Source organism: Rhinopithecus roxellana, chromosome 9 (assembly GCF_007565055.1).
Source record: "Rhinopithecus roxellana isolate Shanxi Qingling chromosome 9, ASM756505v1, whole genome shotgun sequence".
In the NCBI taxonomy this organism is placed as follows: Eukaryota; Metazoa; Chordata; class Mammalia; order Primates; family Cercopithecidae; genus Rhinopithecus; species Rhinopithecus roxellana.
This window is the reverse complement of record NC_044557.1, coordinates 58,414,456-58,437,424: the sequence shown is the minus strand read 5'-3', so window position 1 is coordinate 58,437,424 and position 22,969 is coordinate 58,414,456. Positions and strand designations below refer to the sequence as shown.

General features: G+C 41.4%; 1 long non-coding RNA gene across 1 annotated transcript; it reads right to left on the bottom strand.

The window, feature by feature from the left end:
• Nucleotides 1–8,294: 8,294 nt before the first annotated feature.
• On the bottom strand, nucleotides 8,295–22,942 carry LOC115899635. Its single transcript, XR_004059256.1, has 2 exons — nucleotides 22,722–22,942; nucleotides 8,295–9,441 (listed from the first exon to the last, which is right to left on the bottom strand). It is a non-coding gene; the product is annotated as an uncharacterized LOC115899635 (long non-coding RNA).
• Between the last annotated feature and the right edge of the window lie 27 nt (nucleotides 22,943–22,969).

The following is a 22,969-nucleotide window of genomic DNA, read 5'->3' as shown; positions in this document are numbered from 1 at the left end:
AGAAGGAAATTACTATTTTTTTTTTTTTTGAGAGAGAGAGTCTCGCTCTGTCACCTAGGCTAGAGTGCAGTGGCACAATCTCGGCTCACTGCAGCGTCCACTTCCTGAGTTCAAGCAATTCTCCTGCTTCAGCTTTCCAAGTAGCAGGGATCACAAGCATGCGCCACCATGCCCGGCTAATTTTTGTATTTTTAGTAGAGACGGGGTTTCACCATGTTGGCCAGGCTGGGTCTCAAACTCCTGACCTCAAGTGATCTGCCCACCTTGGCCTCCCAAAGTGCTGGGATTACAGTCGTGAGCCACTGCACCTGGTCAGAAAATAACTCTTGTCTACTTTAAAGGTTATAAAGGTAAAGGTATTTTTGGTAAGGAACATTATAAAGATATTTTGTGTGAGAGAGGATCTTGTATGATGCATTCTTGTCCTAAAGTAAAATGACTAGTTGTTTAAATGGGGGAGATGTTTGGGATACGTCAGAGGGTCCAGGCATGTCATGGATGGTCTATGTAAGTTGTGAGGAGATTTGTAAAAGGGAATTTATTTAAAATGTAGTTTTAAAGGGCATTAGGCCTGCTAATGCTTCATAAACTGCTACTATGACTCTTAACTGTGCAACTTGCCTGCTTTAAAGCTAGGTAAGGCCTGGGGACATACAGAATTAGCCATGCCCCCTAGCTATGCTGCAAAGAGTCAGACCTTATCTGCACTTCTGTCTAGCGTCCTAGGCTCCACATCTGGTACCTACCAGGTTTTTAATCAAAAGTAAAAGTGGCTAAGCATTAACAATGTAACATGTACTTGAGAGTATTGCAAAAACAATTTTACATGTAAGATGTGTAGGGAAAGTAGAATGTATTTTGGTAAAAGAGTATACGAAGGCATGGGAATGTGGATTTTTTGCCTAGTTTAGAAGGCTAAATGATTGTTTTAAGTTAGATAGAAAAAAGCTGAAGGTTTAAGCAAGTTGTGGAAGGTTTGTGAAAGATTAATCTTATAAAAGAAATCCTGTGTAAACATATTGGCTAAAAGTAAAGAGGTATTATTCAGTTTATCTGTAAATTAAACATTTGGATAAAAGCACAACAGAGTTTTATGAGAACATTGATCTGGTCTTAAACAAAAAAACTAAAATTTATAAAATGTTTACGAGAATCTTACTTCATGGTCAAACTGATTAAGATTGGATAGATTTGTCTATTAAGAACTGGGTTTGACATCAATAGTATTATACACTGATGCAAAGTAGGTCTCTGTTTCTCGTAATCAAGCCATTCTAAATTGAAACAACTACTTACAAAGTGTTCCTATAAGCTCAGTGGGACATGTCAATCAAATAAAACATGATAATGATCTTAAATGAACCAACAATAGTGTTGCAGAAATAAAATACAAATACAAGAAAGACGGCCAGGCACAGGGGCTCATGCCTGTAATCCCAGCACATTGAGGGGTCGAGGCAGGAGGATCCTTTCAGGCCAGGAGTTCCAGACTAGCCATGGCAACATAGCAAGACCCTGTCTTTACAAAATTAAACTTAAAAAATTAGCCAGGCATGGTAGTGCATGCCCGTAGTCCTGGCTACTCTGGAGGCTGAGGAGGGAGGACAGCTTGAGCCCAGGTATGCAAAGCTGCAGTGAGCCATGACCACACCATTGTACTACAGCCTGGCTGACAGAATGAGGCCCCATCTCAAAAAAAAAAAGGAATGAAAGAAATAAGAGGATACTAGAAGCAAAGAGTTCATTATAAAAGTTATTAAGATAATTCATAGGAGGGGGTTAAAAGTCTGAATTGTGGCAGTGGAAATGGAAAAGAAAGGAATGAGAAGAGACGTTAACAGGAAAGAAGTTATGAAATTTTGGTTAAATAATGGTCTCTAATGATTACCATGAGTGCCTGAAACTCAATGTTTACTGGTTATCTGACAGTCTAAAATTCTAGTTCATATCAATGACAGAAATAAAGGGTGAACAAGATCATGAGTTGAAAAAGTAGAGGAAACCCCAGACATTGCATGGTTTTAGGCTTTAGCCCTACCACTCTCGCGAGCCTCCCGTCTAGGAGAGCCATTAGTGTCTCAGGATGTCATATAGTTGAACTCATACTGTATGTAGCCTTTACAGATTGGCTTATTTTACTTAGAAACATGAATCAAAGTTTTTTCCATGTCTTTTTACAGCTTAATACCTTCTTTCTTTTTAGTTTTTAGTAATATACTATTATCTAGATATAACAGTTTATTTTTCCATTCACTTACTGAAGAACATTTCTGTTGCTTCCAAGTTTTGGCAATTATGAATAAAGCTGCTATAAACATCCATCTGCAGGTTTTATGTGGATAGGAGTTTTCAATTCCTGTGGGTAAATACTAATAAGCATGAATACTGGATTGTATAGTAAGAGTATGTTTAATTTTGTAAGAAACTGTCAAATTGTCTTCCAAAATGGTTGTACCATTTTGTGTTTCCACCAGCAATTAATAAGAGCTCCTGTTGCCCCACATCCTCACCAACATTTGGTGTTGCCAGTGTTTCTTACAACATCCTTGTAAAAGCAACTAGCAAAGTTTTGCTGTGGGTTTTTTTTTTTTTTTTTTTTCCCATAGGGTCTTGCTCTGTCACCCAGGTTGCACCACAGGTGCATGCCACCGTGACTATTTTTTTCTTTTTTCTCTTTCTCTTTTTCTTTTCTTTCTTTTTTTTTTTTTTTGAGACAGTCTCACTCTGTCACCCAGGCTGGAGTGCAATGGTGTGATCTTGCTCACTGCAACCTCTGCCTCCCAAATTCAAGTGATTCTCCTGCCTCAGCCTCCCGAGTAGCTGGGATTACTGATAATTTTGTATTTCTAGGAGAGAGGGGGTTTCACCATGTTGGCCAGGCTGGTCTTGAATGCCTGACCTGACAAGATCCACCCGCCTGAGCCTCCCAAAGTGTTGGGATTACAGGTGTGAGCCACCGTGCCCAGTGTATTATTATTATTATTATTATTTTGGTAAATAAAACGGGGTCTTATTTTGTTGCCTATTGCCCAGGCTGGTCTTCAACTCCTGGGCTCAAGTGATCCTCCCACGTCATCCTGCCAAAGTGCTGGGATTACAACCATGAGCCACTGCATCTGGCTGCTGTTTTAACCTAAGAAGTGAAGAAATTCTTTACCTAAGGAAATCCTAAAACCACTCACTAAGTAGTAGAATTAAAATGGGATAACGCACCAAGCTTGATCAGTCAGTAATAAAGCTATAGGGCCCATGATCTGGCAGTGATACCGCAATTCCAGTTTATAGTAAAGATCAGAAAGAATAGATGACCTTATGAAACTATAAGTTTGTATCACAGGTTTAGCAATTAATAATTAATAAAGTATACACTTCCCCTCCAGTTTGCAATGGACTCCCCAGCAGGTGGCAGTAGATTGCAAGTGGGCCTTGAAATTGCCTGAGATTTTCATTTCTGGCCTTGTACTAATAAAACATTTGCCTGGCATCTAAATGTTCTTTTCTTTTCTTCTTCTCTTTTTTTTTTTTTTTTTTTTTTTTTTTTTTAAGACGAAGTCTCCCTCTCTTGCCCAGGCTGGAGTGCAGTGATGAGATCATAGTTCACTGCAGCTTAAGTAATCCTACCCGCTCAGCATCCTAAGTAGCTGGGACTATAGGTGTGCACCACTGCACTTGGCTAATTTTTTTTTTTTTTTGGAGAAATGAGGTCTCGCTATAAAGTTTCAACATGACTTTTGAAAGCCTCATCCCCCCCCCCCCTTTTTTTTTTTGAGATGTAGTCTTGCTTTGTTGCCCAGGCTGGAGTGCAGTGGTGCAATCTCGGCTCACTGCAACCTCTGCCTCTCGGGTTCAAGTAGATTCTCCTGCCTCAGCCTCCCGAGTAGCTGGGACTATAGGCCTGTGCCACTGGGCCCGGCTAATTTTTTTTTTTTGTATTCTTAGTAGAGACGGCGTTTCGCCATGTTGGCCAGGCTGGTCTGCAACTCCTGACCTCAGGCAATCCGCTCACCTTGGCCTCCCAAAGTGCCGGGATTACAGGTGTGAACCACAGCGCCTGGCTGAAAGCCTCATTTCTTAAAAGAAAATTAACAATGAACTTCATTAAAATAGCTGAATTTTTAAACTCATCATCTTGTTCACCAATTATTTCTGTCATGGGTATGGACCAGAATTTTAGAGTGTCAAATAATCAGTAAATATCGAGTTCTACATGCTCATGCTAATCATTACAGACCATTATTTAACCAAAATTTCATAACTTGTTTCCTTATAATGTGTATTCTCATTCCTTTCTTTTCCATTTCCACCGTCAAAAATCCAAATTCAGACTTTTAGCCCCCTCCTATGAATTATCTTTTTTTTTTTTTTTTGTAAGACGGAGTCTCGCTCTGCCGCTGAGTGCAGGGGCGCGGTCTCCGGCTCACTGCAACCTCCGCCGTTCTCCTGCCTCAGACTCCTGAGTAGCTGGGACTACAGGCGCCCGCCACCACGCCTGGCTAACTTTTTGTATTTTTACTATTGACGGGGTTTCACCGTGTTAGCCAGGATGGTCTATATTTCCTGACCTCGAGATCCGCCCGCCTCGGCATACCAAAGCACTGGGATTACAGGTGTAAGCCTCCGCGCCCGGCCGAATTATCTTAGTAACTTTTCTAATGATCTCTGCTTCTAGTCTCTTATTTCAATTAGTTGTAAACACCATGGGAAGAGTAAACTTTCTGATAAATATTTTCTTTAATTCTATTCTTCTTTCAAAATAGTCAATGCTCAGTTTCCTTTTTTAAACAAAATTTAATTAATTAATTTTGAGGTGGAGTCTCTCTGTCTCCCTGGCTGGAGGGCAGTGGCATGATCTTGGCTCACTGCAACCTCCGCCTCCCAGGTTCAAGCGATTTTTCTGCCTCAGCCTCCCAAGTAGGTGGGATTACACGTGCATGCCACCATGCCTGGCTGAGTTTTGTATTTTTAGTAGAGATGGGGTTTTCGTCATGTTGGCCAGACTGGTCTCAAACTCCTAACCTCAGGTGATCTGCCGGTCTGGGCCTCCCAAAGTGTTGGGATTACAGGCATGAGCCACCACGGCTGGCCTCTTTCTTTCTTTTTAGTTTCTGTTTTTGAGACAAAGTCTCACTCTGTCACCCAGGCTGGAGTGCAGTGGCACGATCTTGGCTCACTGCAACCTCCATCTCCCAGGTTCAAGCAATTCTCCCACCTCAACCTCCCGAGTAGCTGGGACTGCAGGTGCCTACCACCATGCCCAGCTAATTTTTGTATTATTTGATAGAGACAGGGTTTCACCACGTTGTCCAGGCTGGTCTTGAAATCCTGACCTCAAGTGATCTGCCCATCTCAGCCTCCCAAAGTAAGGGGATTACGGGCGTGAACCACCATGCCTGGCCAGAGCTCAGTTTCAATTCTTCAGTTCATTCCCAGGTCACAAGACAAACTCCACAGTGGAATTAAAGGCTTTCCTCCATCTGACCTCAACTGACCTCTTCCATTTTGTCTTTAGTGCCTTCATTTAAAGTCATCCACTCACTGAACATACTAGTCTTTCTGCCTTAGCTCAAATTGTTATACTCTTGAATGTGTTGAACTCTCTCTCCTCTTCTCTGACCATCTTAATTCTTATATATCCTTCAGAAACTACCTAGTTCAAACTCTTTTTCCAGGCTGGGCAAGATGGCTTTTGCATATAATCCCAGCACTTTTGGAAGCTGAGGCGGGTGGATCGCTTGAGCTCAGTAGTCGGAGACCAACCTAGGCAACATGGCGAGACTCCATCTCTACAAAAAAATACAAAAATTAGCCAGGTGTATGGCTGTACCAGCAGTCTCAGATACTTGGAAGGCTGATGTGCGAGGATCACTTGAGCCTGGGCGATCAAGGCTGCAGTGAGCTGGGATCACACCACTGCCCTCCAGCCTAGGCAACACAGTGAGACCCTGTCTCAAAAAACAATTACCAAGCAACCACAAAAAAAAACACCCCCCACACAAGAACAACAAATTCCATTTCCATAAGGAGTCACTGATCATCCCAATTCTCACTTATTCACTCATTCAACAAATACATAGAGAAAGCCTATCATATCCAGCTACTATTAGGCAAGGGAATACAACCATGAAAATGATGTAGTCTCTTCCTTCAAAGGGTCTGCAGTTTCTGGAGGAAAGGTTAATTATAATACAAAAATAAGTGACATGATAAAATATACAGTAATAGTACAGGAACCCCTATCTCCTATTGGGTGTGGTGAACAGGAAAGTTTTTCCAAGTCCTGAAAGATGAATAGAGTTAGCTGGCAAAGAGGAGACAAGGGTATTTCAAAATGAGGAAAAGAACACGATTAGAAGCAGAGAAGCATAAGAAAGCACTTTGAAGCCGGGCGCGGTGGCTCACGCCTGCTAATCCCAGGACTTTGGGAGGCCAAGGCAGGCGGATCACTAGGTCAGGAGATCGAGACCATCCTGGCTAAGACAGTGAAACCCCGTCTCTACTAAAAATACAAAAAATTAGCCAGGCATGGTGGCGGGCACCTGTAGTCCCAGCTACTCGGGAGGCTGAGGCAGGAGAATGGCATGAACCCGGGAGGCAGAGCTTGCAGTGAGCCGAGATCGCGCCACTGCACTCCAGCCTGGGTGACAGAGCGGGATTGCATCTCAAAAAACAAAAACAAAAACAAAAAGCTTTGAATCTGAAGACCAAAATTAAAGCAAAATAAAACACTCAAGAATTCTAAACACTTAAGAAGTTTCTAAATGCACACTCTTAAACTCTGTACTTAAGCTGGGCAATCGGTTAAATCTGTATTTTGTTTGTATTTTTTTAGAGACAAGGTCTCACTCTGTTGCCCAGGCTGCAGTGCGGTGGTGTGATCATGGCTCACAGCAGCCTTGAACTCTTGGGCTCAAGTGATCCTCTCTCCTCAGCCTCCGGAGTAGTTGGGACCACAGGCACACACCACTGTGCCTGGCTAATTTTTAAATTTTTTTTTTTTTTTTATAGAGACAGGGCCTTGCTATGTTGCCATGGCTGGTCTCAAACTCCTGGCCTCAAGGGATCCTCCTGCCTGGGCCCCTCAAGGTGCTGGGATTACAAGCATGAGCCACTGTGCCTGGCTATCTTTCTGATATTTGTATTTTATCTCTGCAACACTATTGTTGGTTCATTTAAGATCATTATCATATTTCATTCGGTTGAAATGTCCCACTGAGCCCATAGGAATACTTTCTAAGTAATTGTTTCAATTTAGAATGGTTTGATTGCAAGAAACAGACTTGGGGGTTTACAACAATGAACATTAATCTCAAACAAGATCAGTAACATGGTTGGGCCTCCCTCAGTGAACCTGCTTCTGGACTCAGGGCAGCTTTGTCATCTCAGTATAGGTGATCATCAACAGTCATTCTTGTCTAGTCCTTTGTCATTAATTTGGCTCAGCTCCATTCCATGTATCTATATCCTCTGTACTACTACCAGCTGGTAATTTCACTCAAGCCTCTCATTGTTCATTCAGGCCACACATCAGAAGTTGCTGGCCAATTGAGAGCTCCCTCCCCACCTTGTGCCAGGTGACTATTCTTGGCCAAATTAGCTGGAGATGGGAGACCAGGTGAAGTCCACTGCACAACCTGCAGAAGATTTACATAGGAGTAGACTCCCAGATACAGGAGGGAAAGTGGATCCAGAGAGAGAGAGAGGGAGAAAGAAAGAGGGAGAGAGAAGAGACAGAGAGGAGAGCCCAATTAATATTTGCTCATCAAGTAACATAAAGTTTGTATGTAAAAGCAACTTTTTAGACAGCTCACTTCATGCTACTGGCCATCTTCAAATCTACCTAACCTTTGTATTTATGCTTAAAATTTTTTTTTAAAGAAAGAATAATCCAGCCAGGTGTAGTGGCTCATGCCTGTAATCCCAAAGTTTTGGGAGGCTGCGGTGGGAGATCGCTTAAGCCCAGGAGTTCAAGACCAGCCTGGGCAACATAATGAGACCCTTGTCTTTACACATACACACACACAAACACACACACACACACACACACACACAGATTAGCCAAATGTGGTGGTATGTGCCTGTAGTCCTAGTTATTAGGGAAGCTGAGGTGGGAGGATTACTTCAGACTAGGAATTCAAGGTTACGGTGAGCTCTGATTGTGCCTCTGCACTCCAACCTGAGCAACAGAATGAGACCGTGTCTCTCTCTTAAAAAAAGAAGAAAAAAAGAAAATAATTCATAAGGCTTATGTCACTAGTCTTCAAGAGTATAGAAATAAAGTGAAGAGCAAGTTTAGATTAAGCTACAATTGCTTGTAATTAAGACCTAAAAGTTACAGAAGTTTCTTTTCTGTGTATTTCTCAGAGTTTATTGATTTATTATTTCAGAGGTGAGGTCTCATTCTGTGGCCCAGGCTGGAAAAGGTTTATATTATGCCCCAATATGCATGGTTAAGCTCTAAGAGGGAGATAGGGTTTGCAGCACCTCCCAAAAGATTTTTGATCACAGAAACCTTTTTTTTCTGTGGGACTTCTTGAGGGAACATGATTTGAGACAGTCTAGATCTGCTGAATATGGTACCGCAATTACATAAAGAGAAAAGGCCATGTGTAAGGCGTATGGTCCACATACTATGGGCTTGGTACTGGATGGTGGAACTGAACCACAGAGCTTTGCCTGTCTTTGAAATAGGTGGGATCCCAGAAAGGTGTGTTCATGACTTTCTGAAAAAACATTTGGAAAATAGCTGGGGTCATTCAATCTTTCAGAACAACTGGCACTAATGGGTATGCTTACTTTGAGATATATCTGTATATAATAGTTTACAGTCTGTGTTTCTTAAATCTGTAGGTAATCTCTGGACTACATACTGAAAAATGATATGGAAGTGTCACAGCAAACCCTTGGCCATGGAAAATTATAATCAAGTCTCATAGAAAAAGGGGGCAGCTGTTACTTTTGATTGGTGCCTTCAGAAAGGCAGGCAAATGGAGGCCCATTGTGTTCCTGATACTGGATGAATGTCTTGCAGCTGTCAGTCTGCCGGACTCCCAAATCAGTTGTTCTTTTCCAAGAGAACTGTTGATGTACTCGGTCTCAGGAGAAGTTAAGATGCTTGGCAGTTCACTCAGACCTTCCTCTTGCTCTGTATACTTCTGTAAATGTCAGTCATCTTGAAAGGGAGCTCATCTGTTATCAACACTGGAATTGTGGGCTGGTTACATTTCTCCCACCACCTTTTGTCTTTTTTCTCAAGTTGTTCCTGGCAAGTATTCAGACTTTTATAAATTGCTTTTCACACTGAAGACAAATTTTGTTTTTCTTCAAATTGCTCTTTTCACTGTCAGGTGCTGGAAATCAAAGAAGGAAAGATACAGTAGCTGGTAAAATAGCAGTAGCTACTATGGGCTGGTTACAGAGCACCGTCCTGGGAGACTTTATAATCTGATGAGCAAGAGAGACAAAAATGAAAGAACAAAACCAGAAAAGTATAATATAAGCATTTGACATATAAATTATGTGCAATATATAATTCTATATGGGATCTGAAGTAGGACAAATAAATTAATTTGTTCAATAAGTATTTTTGAGTGTTTAGTATGTGCCATGTATTAGGGATGTATTAATGAACAAGATACAATCACTATGTGGGAAGCAGCTCAGAGGCTAGAAGAGGGACACTGACCTCTTCTAGCCACAAACAAGTTGGGTACTAAAGCTTAAGCTGTGGAATATACTCTCACAAATGAGAGAATATCAAGTCTACTGAGGGGTAGGAGGAGCCACTGGGGGGAAGTAGGTACGTATATACCATATTTGGTTTAAGCATTTATTTGCTGATAGATATTTGAGTTGTTTGTACCTTTTTGGCCATTGTAAATAGTGCTGCTATGAATATGCACATATGAGTATTTGTTTAAATACCTACTTTCAGGCTGGCACAGTGGCTCACACCTGTAATCCCAGCATTTTGGAAGGCCATGTCAGGAGGACTGCTGAGGTTAGGAGTTAGGGACAAGCTTGAGCAACATAGTGAGACCCCCCCCCCCCACACACCCATTCTAAACAATTTAAAATATTAGGAAGACATGGTGGCATGTGCCTGTAGTCCCAGCTACACAAGAGGCTTAGGTGGGAGGATCGCCTGAGCCCAGAAGTTCAAGGCTGCAGTGAACTATGATCATACCACTGAACCCCAGTCTGGGCAACAGAGCAAGATCCTGCCTCATTTAATAAATAAATACACATTTTCGAGTCTTTTAATATATACCTAGCAGTTGGACTTGGGGTTATGTGGTAATTCTATGCTTAACTTTTTGAGGAACCATCACACTGCTTTCCACAGTGGCTGCACCATTTTACATTCCCACCAACAATGTACAAGAGTTTCAATTTCTCCATGTCCTTGCTAATACTTGTTATTTTAAAAAAATTGTAACCATCCCAATGGATATGAAGTGGTATCTCACTGTGGTTTTTTTTTTTTTTTTTTTTTTTTTTTTTTGAGACAGAGTCTCACTCTGTTGCCAAGGCTGGAGTACAGAGGTGCGATCTTGGCTCACTGCAACCTCCACCTCCCGGGTTCAAGTGATTCTCCTGCCTCAGCCTCCTGAGTAGCTGGGATTACAGGCATGCACCATCAAACCCGGCTAATTTTGTATTTTTAGTAGAGATGGGGTTTCACCATGTTGGCCAGGCTGGTCTTGAACTCCTGACCTCAAGTGATCCACCTGCCTCGGCCTCCCTAAGTGCTGGAATTACAGGCATGAGTCACCGTGCCCAGCCTCATTGTGGTTTTGATTTGCCTGTCCCTAATGACTAAAGATATTGAACATCTTTTCATGTGCTTGTTGGTCATTTGTACACCCTCTTTGGAAAATGTCTGTTCAAGTCCTTTGACCCTTTTAAAATTGGGGAGTTTGTCTTTTTGTTGTTGAGTTGTAAGAGTTCTTTCTATATTCTACAGAGTAGATCCTAATTAGATATATAATTTGTAAATACTTTCATTCTGTAGGTTGTTGTCTTTGTTTGTGCTGCTATAACAGAATATCTAAGAATGATTCATTTATAACAAACAAATTTATTGGCTCACAGTTCCAGAGCCCAGAAGTCCAAGATCAAGGCACTAACATCTGGTGAGGGCCTTTTTTCTGCATCACGTGGTGGAAGGCCACCACGCCCAGCTAATTTTTTTGTATTTTTAGTAGAGATGGAGTTTCACTGTGTGTTAGCCAGGATGGTCTCAATCTCCTGACCTCGTGATCTGCCCGCCTTGGCCTCCCAAAGTGCTGGGATTACAGGCGTGAGCCATCGCACCCAGCCTACCTCATCTATTTTTGACAAGCTAATGACCTCATTGAGACAACAGAAACCATCAGAGAGGAACTCCCTCATTTTCCACATAGTATATCCTCATCTGCATTTGTACCCATGGACTCTTTCTTCCCCTGGTTACCAGAGAGTAGGTGTTTCTTTTAGCAAAGGTTACTCTTTATTTGGCCACCAGGTACCACTTCTGCCTATTAAATACTTTGCTGTCTCAGATGTCCCCTCTGTCTCTTCATCATCAAGGTTACTCTCCTCATTACTTTGTTCCCATAATTCTACACACTCTGTTATCCCTCATCTTAAAAACACTATTTCTTGACCTCACAGGCTCCTCCAACAAGCATCACATTTCTTTGTTCTATGCAACAAAAGTTTGTGGTAATTTTTGCAATTTTATAACTTTATTTGATGGGTTTGATGATCAGCAGTTAGTTGTCCATACTGACTGTAGATTTTTCAAAGTGGTAACATGTACATAGGTAACCAAAGTATAGAACTCTTTTGGTGAATCTTCATCTTCATTATGTTCCTGGACAACTGCACATGGATACGGTATGGGACATTACTTATTCCTTCGGCCCAGACAGCTTTGTTGAGCCTGGTATCAATGCGCACATCTGGAACTCCCATCTCCTTCATGGCAAATTTCTGGATCTCTTTGAGCGGAGGGGCATGCTTCTTTTTTTCTTTTCTTTTTTTTTTTTTGAGACAGAGTCTTGCTCTGTCGCCTAGGCTGGAGTGCAGTGGCCCGATCTCAGCTCACTGCAACCTCTGCCTCCTGGGTTCAAGCAATTCTCCTGCTTCAGCCTCCCGAGTAGCTGGGATTACAGGCCCTCAGCACTACGCCCAGCTAATTTTTGTATTTTTAGTAGAGACGGGTTTTCACCACGTTGGCCAGGCTGGTCTCGAACTCCTGACCTTCTAATCCGCCTGCCTCGGCCTCCCAAAGTGTTGGGATTATAGGCATGAGCCACCGCGCCCGGCCGAGGGGCACGCTTCTTGAAGTCCACCCCATGGATGTGTTTGTGAATGCTGATGTTGTATTCTCGGGTCACCACCTGGCTGATGGCAGAACTGCCCTTTTTCTTCTTGTCACCCTTCTTTGCAGAAGCCATTCTGCCAGGCCCAAATTGGAAAGGAAGGCAACAAAAGTTTTTTGAAAGAGTTATTTATACAACTCTTCTCTACTCCTCGGTTCTTATTTATCTGTAAAAATTCTATTTTTGCTGGGGGCGGTGGCTCACGCCTCTAATCCCAGCACTTTGGGATGTCGAGGCGGGTGGATCATGAGGTCAGGAGATTGAGACCATCCTGGCTAACACGGTGAAACCTCCTCTCTACTGAAAATACAAAAAATTAGCCAGGCATGGTGGTGGGCACCTGTAATCCCAGCTACTCGGGAGGCTGAGGCAGAAGAATGGCGTGAACCTGGGAGGCGGAGCTTGCAGTAAACCGAGATTGCGCCACTGCACTCCAGCCTGAGGAACAGAGTGAGACTTTGCCTCAAAAAAAAAAAAAAAAAAAAAAAAAAAAATCTATTTTTATTTATTCTTTTGGAGACAGGGTCTTGCTCTGTCACCCAGGCTGGAGTGCAGTAGTATGATCTTGGCATACTGCAGCCTTGACCTCCTGGGTGCAAGCAATCCTCCCATCTCAGCCTCCTGAGTAGCTGGAACCACAAGTATGCACCACCAAGCCTGGCTAATTTTTGTATTTTTTGTAGAGATGAGGGTTTCACGATGTTGCCCAGGGTGGTTTTGTAGAGATGAGGGTTTCACCATGCTGTCCAGCTCAAGCAGTCCTTCTGCCTTGGTGTCCCAAAGCATTGAGATTACAGGTGTGAGCCACCACACCTGGCCTATTATTATTATTATTATTGTTATTTTTGAGATAGGATCTCACTCTGTTACACAGAATGAGTGCAGTGGCATGATGATGACTCACTGCAGCCTCGATTTACGTTCATGTGATCCTTCCATCTTAGCCTACTGAGTAGCTGGGGCTTCAGGCACATGCCACTGTAGGCAACTAATTTTTGATTTTTTGTAGAGATGGGGTCTTGCTATGTTGCCCAGGCTGGTCTCAAGCTCCTGGATACAAGTGATACTCCTGCCTTGGCCTCCCAAAGTGCTGGGACTACAGGCATAAGCCACTGTGCCTGGCAAAAATTCTATTTTTTTTTTCTTTTTTTGAGACAGAGTCTCACTGTGTCACCCAGGCTGGAGTGCAATGGCATGATCTCGGCTCAGTGCAATCTTTGCCTCCCAGGTTCAAGCGATTCTCCTGCCTCAGCCTCCTGAGTAGCTGGGATTACAGGCACCTGCCACCACACCCAGCTAATTTTTGTATTTTTAGTACAGATGAGATTTCACCATGTTGGCCAGGATGGTTATTTTTAACAGGTAATATATACACATGGGAATAGATTTCCTTCTCTCTCTACACCAGAGCCATCAAACTCCCCTTCCTGGAGGCAACAAGTATTATCAGTTTCTTACATAATCCTTTCATAGGTAGCCCATAAATTCAAGCATACATTAGTATTTTTGCATAAAAAATAGCATGCTATGCACATTATTCTAAACTCTTTTTTTGGTCTAGTTCTCCCTTCAGTTTTACCAGTTTTTGCTTCAAGTTTTTGAAGTTCCGCTATTAGATATATAAAAATTTAGGCTTGTCACAAATTCCTAATGAATTGACTCCTTTATCATTATAACATAACGTTAATCATCTTTGGTAATATTCTTTGCTCTGAAATCTATTTTGATATTAATGTAATCACTCAGCTTTCTTTTGATTAGTGTTGGCATGGTATACATTTTTCCAATCTTTTATTTTTAATTCATTAACTCGTGTCTTTATATTTAAAGTGCATTTCTTGTAGATAGCATATAGTTGGGTCTTATTTTTATCTTTTTTGGAGATGGGGCCTCATTCTGTCACCCAGGCTGGAGTGCAGTGAAATGATCTTGGCTCACTGCAACCTCCGCCTCCTGGAGTCAAGCGATTCTCCAGCCTCAGCCTCCCGAGTAGCCAGGACTAAAGGTGCACACCACTACATCAGGCTAATTATTTATATTATTTGTAGAGAAAAGGTCTTGCTATGTTGCCAAGCCTGGTCTTGCACTCCTGGGCTCAAGCAATCCTCTTGCCTCGGTCCCCTAAAGTGCTGGGATTACAGACATGAGCCACCATGCCTGATGGTTCTTACCTTTTAAAAAATTAATAGGTATTACTTTTTAGAGCAATTTCTTTTTCTTAGAGACAAGGTCTTGCTTGGATGGATAAACTATGTTATATCTAGACAATTTTATTCAGTAATAAAAACAAATGAGCTATCAAGCCATGAAAATACACGGAGGAACCTCAAATGCATATTACTCAGGGAAAAAAGCTGGTCTGAAATGGATCAATACTGTATGATTCTAATTATATTACATTCTGAAAAAGGCAAACTATATAAACAGTGAAAAGATCAGTGGTTGTGAGGATAGAAGGAGAGATAAAAAGGTAGAGCACAAGGAATTTTTAGGGCAGTGAAATTATTCTGTATTAGACTGTAAGGGCAGATACATGGCATTATATATTTGTCGAAACTGTACAACACTAAAAGTAAATCCTAATGTAAACTTTATTTAATAATAATGTATCACTACTGGTTCATCAACTGTAGTAAAAGTACCAAGCTATTGCAAGACAATAATAGAGGAATCTTTAAATGGGGAAAGAGAGAGTATATGGGAACTCTCTGTACTATCTGCTCAATTTTTTACACGTAAAACTGTCAGAAGTGTTTAAACCAGAGAGATGCCATCTTGTATAGAGGCTGGGTGAAATGAGGCTGGGACCCACTGGGCTGCATTCCCAGATGGTTAGGGATTCTAAGTCACAGGATAAGACAGGAAGTCAGCACAAGATACAGATAATAAAGACCTTGCTGATAAGATGGGTTGCAGTAAAGAAGCTGGCTAAAACCCACCAATATCAAGATGGTGACGAGAGTGACTTCAGGTTGTCCTCACTGCTATACTCCCATCAGCACCATGACAATTTACAAATGTCATGGCAACGTCAGGAAGTTGTCCTATATGGTGTAAAAAGGGGAGGCAAGAATAATCAACCCCTTGTTTAGTGTATAATCAAGAAATAAACAGAAAAATGGGCAACCAGCAGCCTTTGGGGCTGATCTATGGAGTAGTCATTGTTTTATTCCTTTACTTTCTTAATAAACTTGCTTTCACTTTACTCTATGGACTTATCCTGAATTATTTCTTGCAAGAGATCCAAGAACCCTCTCTTGGGGTCTGGATTGGGACCACTTTCTGGTAACAAAACTGCTCTAAAAATAGTCTATTAATTTTAAATATCTAACTCACACTACTCTTGGCTCAAAAAGGTTATCAGGAAGACCAAGGAAGATGGCCGATAGGAGACAGGGCTGATGTGCAGCTCCTACTTGGATGGACAGAACAGCGTGTGAAGACTCACACCATGGACATTTGCTCCAGGAACCACTGCAGAAGTGAACCAGCAAAACCAAAAGAAATCACAGATCCTTTGAAAGAAGTGGCAGGCCGCTGCCAATTCTTCAAGACAGGTGAAAAACTGAGTTCCTGAAGCGTGAGAGGTAGAACACCTGCCTCTGAACACACATCCCCACTGGGGAACCCAAAAATCCAGATTATGGAAGAGGGATTTAACCTTACCTGGAGCTGAAACAGATTTAGCTTGAAATATAAAAGTAGAAGCTGCAGTGGGAAGAACCTTGTAGGCACTGCCATTCTTCAGTTCAAGCCCAGGGAAGCCATCTCTGACTATATCTCATAGGGGCCCTCAGGGAAGGCAGCTGGTAGAATTCGGGAGGGGTCACAGGGTGAAAGAAGCTTTCAAATGAACTCTGTAATAATTTTGACTGGGTGTGAACTCTCTTGAGCAGAATCCAGGGGCAAACGAAAACTGCTGCAGACAGGAGAGCAGGAGTCATGGTGGACAGTGTAGGTAGGTGGGGTGAGGCATGGCTTGAAAGCCATATTTGCTTTCTCAGTGGGGAAACTTATAGCCTGGGGCTAGGTCTGACTGTTGCCTGAAGGCTGCCTGGAGATAAAGTTGGTGCTGTTAGCAGGGACACAGTAGAAATGAGACTGGCCCCGTCAACTGCATGGGAGCTGGGTGAGGCCTATCACTACTGGTTTTCTCCCACTTCCCTGGCGACAGAGGCAGCCATAATCCCCTCTGGAACATAACCCCACTGGCCTTATCCTATTCATCTAGCGTGAAGAATAGAACAGTAACTCACCTCTCAGTACTAATGTTGAATGTAAATAGCCTAAATGCCCCATTTAAAAGATACAGAATGGTAGAATGGATAAAAATTCACCAACCAAGTATCTGCTATCTTCAAGAGACTCATCTAACACATAAGGACTCACATAAACTTAAGGTAAAGGGGTGGAAAAAGATATTCCATGCAAATGGAAACCAAAAACAAGCAGGAGTAGCTATTCTCATATCAGACAAAAAAGACTTTAAAGCAACAACAGTTAAAAAAAAAAGACAAAGAGGGACAATGATAAAAGGATTTGTCCAACAGGAAAGTATCACAATCCTAAATATATATGCACCTAACACTGGAGCTCTCTAATTCATAAAACAATTATGACTAGACCTAAGACATGAGACAGACAGCAACACAGTAATAGTGGGGGACTTCGATACTCCACTGACAACACTAGACAGGTCATGAAGACAGAAAGTCAACAAAGAAACAATGGACTTAAACTATACCCTAGAACAAATAGATTAAACAGATACTTACAGAACATTCTACCCAACAACTTCAGAATATATATTCTTTTCATCAGTACATAGAACATTGTCCAGGAGAGACAATATAATAGGCCACAAAACAAGTTTCAATAAATTTAAGAAAATTGAAATTATATCAGTACCCTGTCAGATCACAGTGAAATAAAATCGGAAATTAACTCTAAAAGGAACCCTCAAAACTATACAAATACATGGAAATTAAATAATCTGCTCCTGAATGGTCTTTGGGTCAACAGTGAAATTAAGATGGAAATTTAAAAATTACTTGAATGATAATAGTGATGAAACTTATCAAAAACTCTGGGACACAGCAAAAGTGGTGCTAAGAGGAAAGTTCATAAGAGTACAAATGGACAATCTAAGGTCACACCTCAAATAACTAGAGAAACAAGAACAAACCAAACCCAAACCCAGCAGAAGAAAAGAAATAACAAAGATCAGAGCCAAATTAAATAAAATGGAAACAAATAAATACAAAAGATAAATGAAACAAAAAGCTGGCTCTTTCAAAAGATAAACAAAATTGATAAACTGTTAGTGAGATTAACCAAGAAAAGAAGAGAGAAGATCCACATAAGTTCAATTAGAAATGAAATAGGAAAATTACAACTAATACCACAGAAATGCAAAAGATCATTCAAGGCTACTATGAACATCTCTATACACACAAAGTAGAAAATCTAGAAGAGGTGGATACATTCCTGCAAATATACAACCCTCCTGGATTAAATAAAAAAGAAACAGAAATTCTGAACAGACCAGTAACAAGTAGTGAGATTAAAACAGTAATTTAAAAATTGCCAACAACAACAACAAAAAGTCCAGGACCACGTGGATTCACAGCTGAATTCTATCAGGCATTCAAAGAAGAGTTGGTACCAATCCTACTGAAACCATTCCAAAAAATAGAGAAAGAGGGAGTCCTCCCTGAATCATTCTATGAAGCCAGTATCACCCTTATACCAAAACCTGGAAAGGACATAACAAAAAGAGAAAACTATAGACCAATATCCCTGGTGAACACAGATGCAAAAATCCTCAACAAAATACTAGCTAACCAAATCCAACAGCATATCAAAAAGATAATCCACCACGATCAAGTTGGGTTTCATATCAGGGATGCAGGGATAGTTTACCATATGCAAGTCAATAAATGTGATACATCATACAAACAGTATTAAAAACAAAAATCATTATTATCTCAATAGATGCAGAAAAAGCATCTGACAAAATCCAGCCTCCATTTATGATTAGAACCCTCAGCAAAATTGCTGGAGAAGGGACATACCTCAAGGTAATAAAAGTCATCTATGACAAACTCACAGCCCACATTACACTGAATGGGGAAAAGTTGAAAGCATTCCCACAGCAAAATGGAACAAGATAAGGATGCCCACTGTCACCACTTCTATTCAACATAGTACTGGAAGTCCTAGCCAGAGCAATCAGATGAGAAAGAAATAAAGGGCATTTAAATCAGTAAAGAGAAAGTCAAACTGCTGCTGTTCGCTGATGATATGATTGTACACCTAGAAAACCCTAAAGACTCATCCCAAAAGCTCCTAGATCTGACAGGATACAAAATCAATGTACACAAATCAGTGGCACTGCTTTACATCAACAATGACTAAACTGAGAATCCAATCAAGAACTCAACCTCTTTTACAGTATCTGCAAAAAAAAAAAAAAAAAAAAAAAAAAGTAATAATAATTAGAAATATACCTAACCAAGCAGGTGAAAGATCTCTACGACGAAAACCGCAGAACACCCGCCGAAAGAAACAATAGATGACACAAACAAATGGAGACACCCCACACTCATGGATGGGAAGAATTTTATTTTATTTTATTTATTTAATTAATTTATTTTTTGAGGACTCTTATTCCGTCGCCCAGGCTGGAGTGCAGTGGCACAATCTCAGCTCACTGCAACCTCCGCTTCCTGGGTTCAAGCGATTCTCCTGCCTCAGCCTCTCAAGTAGCTGGAACTACAGGCACTTGCCACCACACCTGGCTAATTTTTTAGTTTTTAGTAGAGATGGGATTTTGCCATGTTGGCCAGGCTGGTCTTGAACTCCTGACCTCAAGTGATCTGCCCGCCTCGGCCTTCCAAAGTGCTGGGATTACAGGTGTATGCCACTGCGCCTGGCCCAGAATTTTAATATAGGAGTTAAAAAGAAATTATTTAGGCAGATAGTGAGGGCGAGGAAGTCCTCAGTAAGGTTTTCCTTTTAATGAAAAGCAGCCCCCAAATCATCTTGCTTTCTAACAAAGAGCAGCCTGTAAAATGGAGCTGCACACATGGACAAGCAAGCTGGAAGCTTGCATGGGTGAATGCCAGCAGTTGTGCCAATAGGAAAAGGCCACCTGGGACTAGGCATGTTCAAAATGGTGGCTCCATCTTCCCTTTTCTTTTCCAACCATGCGTGCAGTAGGGAGCAGACAACATGGTACTGAACATGTGGAAGCCCAATTTGCATAATAAGATTACGGCAGGGCAGCCAGCTTCATCGCACACTATGTAAACATCACACCCGGTCCAGCCAATCTGTGGGCCCTATGTAAATCAGACACTGTGTTCTCAAGCCTGTCTATAAAACCTGGTGCACTTCACGGCGGGCTAGAATTCCCATTTGGGAGCTGCCCCTATGTCTCTCTCTTTCTTTCTCTCTCTCTCTCTCTCTAAAGAGAGGGAGCTGTTCTCCTTTCTCTTTCTTGTGCTATTAAACCTCCCTTCATGTGTATGCCCGCGTCCTCGATTCCCTTGGTGTGACACAACAAACCTTGGGTATTACCCCAGACAACAACACTGCTTCAGGATCAATATTGTGAAAATGACAATACTGCCAAAAGCACTCTATAAATTCAATGCAATTCTCATTGAAATACCATCATAATTCTTCACAGAACTCGAAAAAAAATCCTAAAATTCATATGGAACAAAAAAAGACCCCACATAGCCAAAGCAAGACTAAGCAAAAAGAACAAATTTGGAGGCATCACACTACCTGAATTCAAATTATACTATAAGGCTATAGTTACCAAAACAGCATGGTACTGGTATAAAAGTAGGCATGTAGATCAGTGCAACAGAATAGAGAACCCAGAAATAAAGCCAAATATTTACAGCCAACTGATCTTTGACAAAGCACACAAAAACATAAAGTGGGGAAAGGGCACCCTATTCAACAAATGGTGCTGGGATGATTGGCAAGACACATGTAGAAGAAGGAAACCAGATCCGCATCTCTCACCTGATACAAAAATCAACGATGGATCAAAGACTTAAGTCTGAGACCAGAAACTATAAAAATTCTAGACAATAACTTTGGAAAAATTCTTGTAGACACTGGCTTAGGCAAAGAGTTCATGACCAATAATCCAAAAGCAAATGCAACAAAAACAAAGATAAACAGATGGGACCTAATTACGTTAAAAAGCTTCTGCGCAGCAAAAGAAATAATCAGCAGAGTAAACAGACAATCCACTGAGTGGGAGAAAAATCTTCACGAACTATGTATCCAACAAAGGGCTAATATCCAGAATCTACAAAGAACTCAAACAAATCAGCAAGAAAAAAAAAATAATCCCATCAAAAAGTGGGCAAAGGACATGAATAGACAATTCTTGAAAATATACAAATTTGCCGGACACAGTGGCTCACGCCTGTAATCCCAGCACTTTGGGAGGCCGAGGTGGGCACTGTCTGAGGTCAGGAGTTCAAGACCAGCCTGGCTAAAATTGAAACCCCATCTCTACTAAAAATACAAAAATTAGCTGGGCATGGTAGTGCACAACTGTAGTCCCAGCTACTCAAGAGGCTGAGGCAGGAAAATTGCTTCAACCAGGGAGGCAGAGGGTGCATTGAGCCACCTCACTGCTCAGGTGGTGGGTGCACCAAAACCTCAGAAATCACCACTAAAGAACTTTTCCATGCAACCAAACACCACCCGTTCCCTCAAAACTGTTGAAATAAAAATAAAAATGTAAAAACAAAAGGATATCAAAGCTAAGAAAATCAGACTGTAAAAATGACAACAATAAAAGCACTATATAGTACATTGGTTAAGGCAGAGCTTAGGGGAAAATTTATATACATAAATACATATAGTAATAAATAAAAAATACGAATAAAAATAAACATCAGTGGTAGAAATTAGAAAGAGAACAGCATATAAGCCTAAACACAGAAGAAGGGGTGGGGCAGGGTGGCTCACGCCTATAATCGCAGCACTTTGGGAGGCTGAGGCAGGAGGATTGCTTGAAGCCAAGAGTTTGAGACCAGCCTGGGCAACAAAGGAAGACCCTGTTTCTAAATAAAAAAAAAAAGCAAGAATCAGAAAACAGAAAAATAGTAGAAACAACAAATATCAATGCAACAACAAATAATAAAAGATAAACTATAGCTAGCTAATAGAGGAAACTGGATGGCTGAGGAAGGATGTGGATAGGAGATTTACTTTAGAAACTCATTTCTTATTAAATATTTCAGACATACCAGAAGGTACAAACAATAATGTAAGGCATGCTTGTGAAATTAACACTAACCTAAATAATAAAACATTACCAAGGCATGTGAAGCCTTTCTGTTCTTCTCCATTACATCTCCCTCCAGTTCACCACTATCTTGAAATTTCAGTCATTCCAATGCATGACTTTAAAATCTTATGACATATGTACACTCCTAAACATTTATATTCTTTTCCAAGTTAATTATATAAATGTTATTTTACATTATGTAGTTTTTATTTCCTTTTCTAAGAGATGGGTGTCCCCACCGGCCGCCAACTCCTGGGCTTAAGAGATTCTCCTGTCTCAGCTTCCCCGAGAAGTTGGGACCACAGGAACACGCCACCGCACCCGGCTTGCGATGAGGTGTGTTAAACTTGTTTTGTTTAAGTTTTTGTTTTTTTTTTGTTTTTCCTTTTTGTGAAGAACGGGGTCTCGCTATATTGCCCAGGTAGTTCTCCAACTCCTGGGCTCAAGCGATCCTCCCGCCTCATCCTCCCTAAGTGCTGGGATTACAGGCGTGAGCCAACGCGCCCGCCAACTCTGTTTTTTGGGATTTTTCATGCTAGTAAATATAGTACTAGTTCATTCTTCATACCTGCTATATACTATTATATAAATACGCCACTGTTGAGTTATTACTTCTGTCAATGGCACTTATGTTTCCTGTTCTTTTGCAACTGACAAAGTTTGCTGTGAATATTCTTGTATTTGTAGATACGTGGGCGAGAATTTTCCTAGAAGAGGGGTAGCCACGTGTAATTTTACAAGCTACTTCCTAGTTGCTCTGCTAAGGGTTTGCGCCATTTAGACTACCAAACCCGCTGTGTTTATCTCGTTGCTCAAAAGCTCAACACCCGACACGACAGGCTTACTTTTCATTCTGCCTCCTGTTTTATTGTTACTGGTACTTCAGGTTATACAATTCCTCAAATTTTATTTCAGTTACTCCTCACAATCAGCCTGTGGGTTAGGTACGATTTTTCACATTTTACAGATAAGAAAAAGAATCTTTTCGTTTGTTGACAACAGTTTTTCTTCTATTTAAATCAATGTCTTACTTTTCAACCTCGCTCACTGTTATCTTTTTGCTCCCAGCGCTGGAAAAAGTGGGACATCCCCTTCGGTGGGTGTACGCGGTTGGTATCCAAAGTTGGCAGCTTTCCCTCCCCTTCCTCCACCCTCTCCAAAACCCGGTCTCCGCACTTCGCCACCCGGGGACAGCTGTGGCTCTGTAACGCGGCGGAACGACAGCGTTTGAACCACTGGAGTCCCCGTAGTCCCCATCTCTCCTCCCTCTGCCCCCCGC